Source organism: Mesoplodon mirus (genome assembly GCF_964341445.2).
Source record: "Mesoplodon mirus genome assembly, chromosome: 12".
NCBI classification, from domain to species: domain Eukaryota; kingdom Metazoa; phylum Chordata; class Mammalia; order Artiodactyla; family Ziphiidae; genus Mesoplodon; species Mesoplodon mirus.
The window spans coordinates 23025075-23035139 of NC_138988.1; positions in this window are offsets into that span (position 1 = coordinate 23025075).

Sequence of the window (10065 nt, forward strand, 5' to 3'; positions counted from 1 at the left end):
ATCACTCCCACCTCAGGACCTTGCTCCATGGTGATCCCTTTGCCTGGGAAGTTCCTTCTCCTCCTCCTCACCGAATTAACCTCTCATCAAGTCCTGTCCCAGTTGACGCTGTTTATGATGATGGAGTTTGTTCATGATGCTAGGGTGCCTGCTTCCCAATCCAGGTGCCCTGGTGTGGACTGGTCTGCCTGGCAGAAGGTATGCCTTTTTCTAATTCTTACAAGTTTACTTGTGACACTGTGAGTCCACAGGGCAAACACACTGGAGCCAGAGCCTTTTCCTAATTCACACTAAGGTTCCATTACCCTGTTATGAGGTCTCATAGCATCACTGACCTTGCCTTTGTAGTACTTACCACTGTTGTAATTTTTCCAACTTTTTATTATTAAAAAATTCAAGCTCATACAGAAATTGAAAGACTAATACAAGGTACATGCTTACATTAACTACCTAGATTCCACTATCGTTAACATTTTTCATTTATTTTTACTGTCTATATACCTATTTAACTTCAAAATTTTGTCAAAGAAGAACACCTACAAAAAAATGCACTAATTCTAGGCGTACAGCCTGATGAATGTTCGCAAAGTGAACGCACCTGTTTTGGGGTCACCACTCTGACCCTAGTCTGGGTGAACCTCTGCACATGTAGGGAATCTGCAGGGCAAAGGGATGTGCGCATTCCGTGTTCTTGCCTCTTCTGAGAACCTGGAATTCCAGGATTTCTGCCCAAATGACCCTGAGTCCACTTTCAAGTCCTGTTGGTCCTCTTCTCCAGGTCTTTTTCCCAGACCACATCCCACTAGACCTAGCTGATAGCTTAGGGGTTGCTTTTGACTAGAGATGAGAACAGAGCTTGACCATACAGGATGGGATGTCCAAACACGTTTATGAAAGGTCCCTTTATAGTGTGGGCTGAAGCCATGTGTGGGCCTTCAGTTGTTCTCCTGTCGCAGGCCCCGCAAATGTTACAGGTAGGCCTGCTCCTTGAAATCACAGCATTTACGGGACATCATATTCCACTTCATTCATTCATCCTATTACTCATTCTTCCATCCATTCAGCCAGTATTTACTGACCATAAGCTGTACGAGGCACTGGGGCCCAGATAGGTTATACAGCAAAGATCTATAAGCATCACAGGCAGAGCTGACATGCAAATCCAGGAAATGTGGCTTCAGATCCACACTTGACCACAATGCTATTATTATAGAAGATTGAACCACAGAAAGTGAGAAATATGGGTAAAAAATAATACATTGTTTTATTCTCTTCTCTATACTTCTAGCTTTGCTTACTTCCATCCCTGCCCAAACTATCTGTTCACTAGCAGAGGCACTAGGCATACACATAGGAAAACCCACACAGAGAACAGCATCCAGGTCAGATGCTATGTGAGCACACACACAAGAAGAACCACCAGAGACCAGAAGGTGGGGCAGGGAGGCTGGGGGATCTGAAGAGATGGGACTTTGGTGGAGTTTGAAAGGAGGTAAGATGTGGAGCAGCAGAGAAAAGCAAGGAACCAGCTCCTCAGCAGAGAGGTGGCATCAACACTTCCGGGCGGCCCGACACCCACTGAATGAGTCAAGCTCAGCACAGCGGATAAAGTCTATATCAGCCTCCCCTCCCTTTCTCCAGGATGATTGCTGAGCCCCGCATGCCCACTTTCCCTTTCTTGCCAAGCCCCTGTAAGTAAGGAGATTTTTGCAATGTTTCCTTAAGGGGAAAGTTAGGAAAGAAAAATTGCCATTCCCTGGGCTTTCAACCACTGCCTTCCACCACCAGCCTCTTAAACCCTCTGCTACTCAGCGTATGTACAAAGCATAGCAAGATTTGCAGCCTTGTCTGTGGCCTCTTTGAATACACATTTTTACCGTCTGTGGGGGAATGGTTCTTCAACTGGTCACGCTTCCTTCAGCTGGGAGGCCTGAAAGAGGAGGTGGTGCAGGTGGATACTTGGAATGATTTCCTCCAGCCCAAGTGTGAGTCCAAAATGTTTTCATCAGATCCCATTTAAACAGGACCTCACAGCCCACATCTCTTGCCCAGTCCCACTTGCTAATGGAAAAATAACTCTTTGCAAACAGAGAACTGGCAAGGAACAAAATGCTGAAAACGATACCAAATTGTAGTCATCCTTCATCATTCCCTTCCAGTAAGTGGATGAGAACAAACTCGTTATTGAGCATATACTTTAAAATCTTTCCTAGCTCTATTATTTTTCCACATAAGCCAGCAGCAGATGCTATGGGTGTCCCACCCGTATCCACTCGCTTTTACAACTTGATTGCATACCTCCAGGTCTTCCAACTCCCTGCACCTGCATTTCTTCCCCTGTGGGATTTTCTGGCCACCACCCAGCGGCTGGAAATGCACCAGTAGTCCTCAATGAGTTTCTAATGGTAGTTGACATATGGATACTCCAGCTCCGCATCCTTGTGTGGGATGGCTCTGAGACGTGGGATCTATACTGACCCCCGAGAGTTCTCCCAGAGGGTTAAGCTTCACTTCCCCATGATGATAACAGTTTGACAACACACCCTTTGTTGCCTTCCTTCCCTTCCCTGTCTCACTTCCACCTCCCCTACAGTGCTTCCTAGAATCACCTCCCAGGGAAATTACTTCCACTCAAATCCTTGTCTCAGGATCTACTTCTAGGGATCCCACACGTAGAATCTTTGTTCAGCTTTTTATGTTAGGGAAGCAAGGCACTACAACTTGAAGAAGATCCTTTTAAGTAGGAGAAAAAGCAATGAAATTCTTTTCCCTTTGAGCAAATGTTAGGGAATTCTGCTTGCTTTAATTTGGAGCTAATTGCCCATAAATCTATTTCAATTGTGTCCAAGTTAAGACCCTTTTAGTTCTAAGTAATATAAGACCCACTTAAGCTAGATTACAATTTTGAAAGGAGAAGTGAGGGGCTTTATCATAAAGACCCTGAGGTGTCTCTCAAGGCTAGGAATACACCTGAGGCAGAGGGACGAATTGGAACTAGGAAGTGAACAGCCATCTTGCTCTTCCTCTGGAGCTGCAAGTTCTCTTACTTTTCCTTCATTTTGCACATCTGCTTCTTCTCTTTCTGTAGACTGGCTTGTCCCACCCCATTGTATCAATGGACAAAACTTTTGAGTTTTCCTATTTTCTGATCTACCATGGAGCCAATTCAGAATTCCTGGGAGAGAGCCCTGATTGGCTCACCTTGAGTCAGATGTCATCTCTGATCTAATCGGAGGTGGTAAGCAAACTGGGTTGGGGGAGAGGGTGTTAACACATACCTGCTGGAATGTATGCCTCTGGGGAGCTCAAAGAAGATGGCTGAGGTCTGGCGATACCCCAAAAGAGTGTTATGCAAGATTGGAAGCAGAGAAAGATAAGAAAAAAGTTTTTTAATTGAAAAACTTTGGTTTTCTGCATTTGGTCCTCACCTATTTGGACATTTAAAAAATGTCGTTTAGTTCCAAGAGGGCAATTTTTTTCTTTTTTAACATCTTTATTGGAGTATAATTGCTTTACAATGGCGCGTTAGTTTCTGCTTTATAACAAAGTGAACCAGCTATACATATACATATATCCCCTTATCTCCTCCCTCTTGCATCTCCCTCCCACCCTCCCTATCCCACCCCTCTAGGTGGTTACAAAGCACCTAGCTGATCTCCTTGTCCTATGCGGCTGCTTCCCACTAGCTATCTGTTTTACATTTGGTAGTGTATATATGTCCATGCCACTCTCTCACTTCATCCCAGCTTACCCTTCCCCCTCCCCGTGTCCTCAAGTCCATTCTCTATGTCTGCGTCTTTATTCCTGTCCCGCCCCTAGGTTCTTCAGAACCTTTTTTTTTTTTTTAGATTCCATATGTATGTGTTAGCATATGGTACTTGCTTTTCTCTTTCTGACTTACTTCACTCTGTATGACAGTCTCTAGGTCCATCCACCTCACTACAAATAACTCAATTTCGTTTCTTTTTATGGCTGAGTAATGTTCCATTGTATATATGTGCCACATCTTCTTTATCCATTCATCTGTCGATGGACACTTAGGTTGCTTCCATGTCCTGGCTATTGTAAATAGAGCTGCAATGAACATTGTGGTACATGACCAAGAGGGCAAATTGTGCATATAGTATGCAATGCAAAAATGCCCCTACTCATGAATACCATGCCAAAGGTCACTCAACTAAAAAATATTCTTATAGTCAGCAAGCTAAAAAAAAAAAAAGTGGTTTCTAAAGTGCTTTCACCTGGGGAAAGGAGCAAAAATGTGGAGTCTATCCATTCCATTTCCAATGTATAGTACCGTGTAGATACGGCAGGAATGCTGTCCCACTTTGGATGACCTTGGGAGCTAAACTTTCTGTATGTATTATTTTTTACTTCAAGCAGACCTGGGTTTGAGTGCCAGCTCTGCCAATTTCTAGCTATTTAATCTCTGAAAGCCTTACATTCCTTATCTGTAAGATGGGGGTATTAATTTGATAAAGTATTAATTGATAAACTGCCTGGCACATCGGGAGGGGTATAGGAGTACAATAAATGTTAACTATGAACGTTGTTGTTGTTATTGTTACTGATCCACCATCCATGTAACATTTCTCACTAAAATATAGCATTTCTCATCAAGAGGGCAGTGAAAACTTCTGAGAGTCAATGAAATGGTGGAACTGATGAGTTCCAGGGACTTTCAGCCTTGGTCAAATTCTAGTTCTGACATTTATTACCTGTGTGTTAACTTCCCTCTGCCTCAATTTTCTGATCTGTAAAATGGGGGTTAATCATCACAGTAACTACCTCTTATGGTTATAGTTAGGATTAGATGAGATGTAAAGTGCTTAAGACAATTCCTGGTGCAGAGTAAGTACTCAATACATGAGAGCTGGTAATACTGTTAGTATGAGTCACAGCCATAGGAAGTGTTCTTGTTGGAAATCTGCTTTTTAGTCTGCCGGTGAGATGGGGTGAGAAGGAAGTCTTTATAGAAATGTACATAGATCCTCATAATTCACACATGATCTGTCACTAGCCCTATCTCAGTTGAAAGGATATCTCAATAGATTTAGATTAATATCCCAGTTATTAGTAGTGAAGCTTGGTGTCAAAAATCATATTCCTCAAGGCAAAAATAAGCCTGCTCTGTATATGAGGCATCTGGGCATAGGCCAGATTTGCTCATTCAGTATGAAATATTCCAGACCAACAGATTCATAAATATATATTACAGCCCAAGTTTACTGATAGTAAGAAAAACTCATTTAGGTCTATTTTTGTACATAAGGCAAGCCACCGCTTTAGATACTAACTTGTCTGCTTTTTGAATTGAATTCACATTTATTTCTGCGATTCTGATAAACTGTTGTCCTTAGTTGCAAACCCTTGACTCCATTGCCATCATCACGTTTGCAGCACTGACCCTGGGTACAGAGCTCTGGGCTTGTCACTGTACAGTTACCTGGAAATCTGTTTTCCAAGTGATTGTGATGCACATTCAGGTTGGAGGACCCCAGGGGTAAAGGACATGTGGTGAACTGTAGATTCGGTCCACTGGGTTTTGAATCCCAATGCTACAATTCTTTAGCTGTGTAAACTTAGTAAGTTACTTCATCACCATACCTCTGTCTCTTCTTTTATAATGCAGGGCAATAATAGTTCCTCCTTTTTTAACATTTATTTATTTTATTTATTTATTTTTCCTGCGCCGGGTCTTAGTTGCGGTACTCAGAATCTTTATCTTTGGCATATGGACTCTTAGTTGCAGCATGTGGGATCTAGTTCCCCAACCAGGGATTGAACCCAGGCCCCCTGCATTGGGAGCATGGAGTCTTACCCACTGGACCACCAGGGAAGTCCCTATAGTTCCTCCTTCATCAGATTGTTGTAATATTTAAATAAGATAATACATGTAAAGCACTTAGTATCTGGCATACAATAAGCACTCAAAAAATGTCTGTTGTCATGACTATAATAATCCCATTTCACAGATGAGGAAGTTGAAGATAAGAAGATGAGGGGGGTAAGAAGATTTCACTGACTGAACTGACATTTAAATTAGGGCTCATGACCCCAAAGTCCTCACCGCATTCTGAAAATAGATCAGATGATATCAGGAAGGGTTGAGATGGGGACCATACCCCTAAACAGGATTGACCAAATTCAGTTTTCAGGTGTTTTCTAAGTGATCTCACTCAGTGAAAACAACTCTTGGCTTGGATACCAGTCAAAAGAAGAGTCTAGCTTTAAGTGTTGCTACTTACCTAGTTATTCTCTCTACCAGCCTGTGCTCAGTGAACCCTTTCCAAGAGCCCCACCTCATCTGGGAGGCTGAGAGCAATAAAGAGTCTGTGTGCTCAGTTCACACAAGCAATAGAATTTTTAAAGTTTCCTCTATAACCTTTGAAAATCTTTAGAAAAACAGGTGAGGGGCCTGAAAGAAAGGCAAACATGGGAGTAATAAGAAAATCTGTCTCCTCGAGCCGTCCTGAGGATTAACTGAGATCATGTCTACAGAGTGTTTCTAGGTACAGTGACTGGCAGTTACTAAGTAGTTAATAACTGGCAGCTTTGCATGAAGGAACACAGTCAAACCAGCCAGAAAAAAAATGTCCTTCTCTAACTCAGAAAAGGCTTATTTCATTCTACTTGGGATGATAAAATTGCGTTAAAGGGCAAAATCAGCACCCAGTATATGACCCTTTAAGACTGAGGCCCATGCCAGGTGCCAACTCCCACAATTCAGCAAAGGCCAAACTGCCCTCAACTCAGGTGCTGACCATGGGCCAGGCAAACTGCCAGACCACTCACCTTGACATTAGGATTCCTCATATTTTAGTGGATTTAATCAGCAGCTTTCTTTTTCAGTAACTAAAATCTGCATTCAGTGTGGCATCTCCTTTGCTGTGGTTTCTGCCATCCACACTGTGATGAGAAGTTTTTCTTGAGGGCCCTTCTAGGCAAGCAAACGTCTGGTTTTATCGATGAGGTCTCTCAGACCTGCGTTCAGGTCCTTTCTTCAACTTAACTAGCTGTGTGCTCTTCAGCAAGGTGTTTGACTTCCCCAACTCCTCATCTTCTTGTCTGAAAAAGGAAGATAATGATAATGATACATACTTCAGGGTTGTCAAGTTTAAAAAAATAATGAACTGAGAGATGAGAGGTTTCTCAGAGCGCCCAGCTCCTTATAAATACTTGGTAAAAGGTGATTGTTGTTATTGTTTTAATTGGTATTATTTCTGCTTCTGCTACAACTATATTTTAAATTTTCTTATACATGAGGAAACTGGGGTGAAATGGAGATAATAAGAGAATCTACCATTTGGAGTTATTGGAAGGAATAGTACAGATGCACACACTGTTGAACTTCTTAAGTGAATGTTGATTATAAACAATAGCTAGGGGACAGACACCAAAAACAATGGGAACTAGGAACCACAGCCTGCAAAAAGGAGACCCCAAACACAGTAAGTTAAGCAAAATGAGAAGACAGAAAAACACACAGCAGATGAAGGAGCAAGGTAAAAACTCACCAGCCCTAACAAATGAAGAGGAAATATACAGTCTACCTGAAACAGAATTCAGAATAATGATAGTAAAGATGATCCAAAATCTTGGAAACAGAATAGAGAAAATAAAAGAAATGTTTAACAGGGACCTAGAAAAACTAAAGAGCAAACAAACAATGATGAACAACACAATAAATGAAACTAAAAATTCTCTAGAAAGGATCAATAGCAGAAGAACAGATATGTGACCTGGAAGATAAAATAGTGGAAATAACTACTGCAGAGAATAAAGAAAAAAGAATGAAAAGAACTGAGGACAGTCTCAGAGACCTCAGAGACATTAAACACCCCAACATTCGAATTATAGGGGTCCCAGAAGAGGAAGAGAAAAAGAAAGGGACTGAGAAAATATTTGAAGAGATTATAGTTGAAAACTTCCCAAATATGGGAAAGGAAAGAGTTAATCAAGTCCAGGAAGTGCAGAGAGTCCCATACAGGATAAATCCAAGAAGAAACATGCCAAGACACATATTAATCAAACTGTCAAAAATTAAATACAAAGAAAACATATTAAAAGCAGCAAGGGAAAAACAACAAATAACACACAAGGGAATCCCCATAAGGTTAACAGCTGATCTTTCAGCAGAAACTCTGCAAGCCAGAAGGGAGTGGCAGGACATATTTAAAGTGATGAAGGAGAAAAACCTAAAACCAAGATTACTCTATCCAACAAGGATCTCATTCAGATTTGATGGAGAAATTAAAACCTTTACAGACAAGCAAAAGCTAAGAGAATTCAACACCACCAAACAAGCTTTACAAAAAATGCTAAAGGAACTTCTCTAGGCAGGAGACACAACAGAAGGAAAAGACCTACAATAACAAACCCCAAACAATTAAGAAAATGGGAATAGGAACATACATATCGATAATTACCTTAAATGTAAATGGATTAAATGCTCCAACCAAAAGACATAGACTGGCTGAATGGATACAAAAACAAGACCCGTATATATGCTGTCTACAAGAGACCCACTTCAGACCTAGGGTCACATACAGACTGAAAGTGAGGGGATGGAAAATGATACTCCATGCAAATGGAAATCAAAAGAAAACTGGAGTAGCAATTCTTATATCAGACAAAATAGACTTTAAAATAAAGACTATTACAAGGGACAAAGAAATACACTACATAATGATCAAGGGATCAATCCAAGAAGAAGATATAACAATTGTAAAAATTTATGCACCCAACATAGGAGCACCTCAATACATCAGGCAAATGCTAACAGCCATAAAAAGGGAAATCAACAGTAACACAATCATAGTAAGGCACTTTAACACCCCACTTTCACCAATGGACAGATCATCCAAAATGAAAATAAATAAGGAAACACAAGCTTTAAATGATACATTAAACAAGATGGACTTTATTGGTATTTATACGACATTCCATCCAAAACAACAGAGTACACATTCTTCTCAAGGGCTCATGGAACATTGTCCAGGAGAGATCATATCTTGGATCACAAATCAAGCCTTGGTAAATTTAAGAAAATTGAAATCGTATCAAGTATCTTTTCTGACCACAACACTATGAGACTAGACATCAATTACAGGAAAAAATCTGTAAAAAGTACAAACACATGGAGGCTAAACAGTACACTACTTAATAACTAAGAGATCATTGAGGAAATCAAAGAGGAAATCAAAAATACTTAGAAACAAATGACACTGAAAACACGATGACCCAAAACCTATGGGATGCAGCAAAACCTGTTCTAAGAGGGAAGTTTATAGCAATACAATCCTACCTTAAGAAACAAGAAATATCTCAAATAAACAACCTAACCTTACACCTAAAGCAATTAGAGAAAGAAGAACAAAAAACCCCCAAAGTTGGCAGAAGGAAAGAAATCATAAAGATCAGATCAGAAATAAATGAAAATGAAATGAAGGAAATGATAGCAAAGATCAATAAAACTAAAACCTGGTTCTTTGAGAAAATAAACAAAATTGATACACCATTAGCCAGACTCATCAAGAAAAAAAGGGAGAACACTCAAATCAATAGAATTAGAAATGAAAAAGGAGAAGTAACAACTGACACTGCAGAAATACAAAAGATGATGAGAGATTACAACAAGCAACTCTATGCCAATAAAATGGACAACCTGGAAGAAATGGACAAATTCTTAGAAATGCACAACTTTCCGAGACTGAACCAGGAAGAAATAGAAAATATGAACAGACCAATCACAAGCACTGAAATTGAAACTGTGATTAAACATCTTCCAACAAACAAAAGCCCAGGACCAGAAGGCTTCACAGGCGAATTCTATCAAACATTTAGAGAAGAGCTAACAGCTATCCTTCTCAAACTCTTCCAAAATATAGCAGAGGGAGGAACACTCCCAAGCTCATTCTACGAGGCCACCATCCCCCTGATACCAAAACCAGGCAAAGATGCCACAAAGAAGGAAAACTACAAGCCAATATCACTGATGAACATAGATGCAAAAATCCTCAACAAAATACTAGCAAACAGAATCCAACAGCACATTAAAAGGAT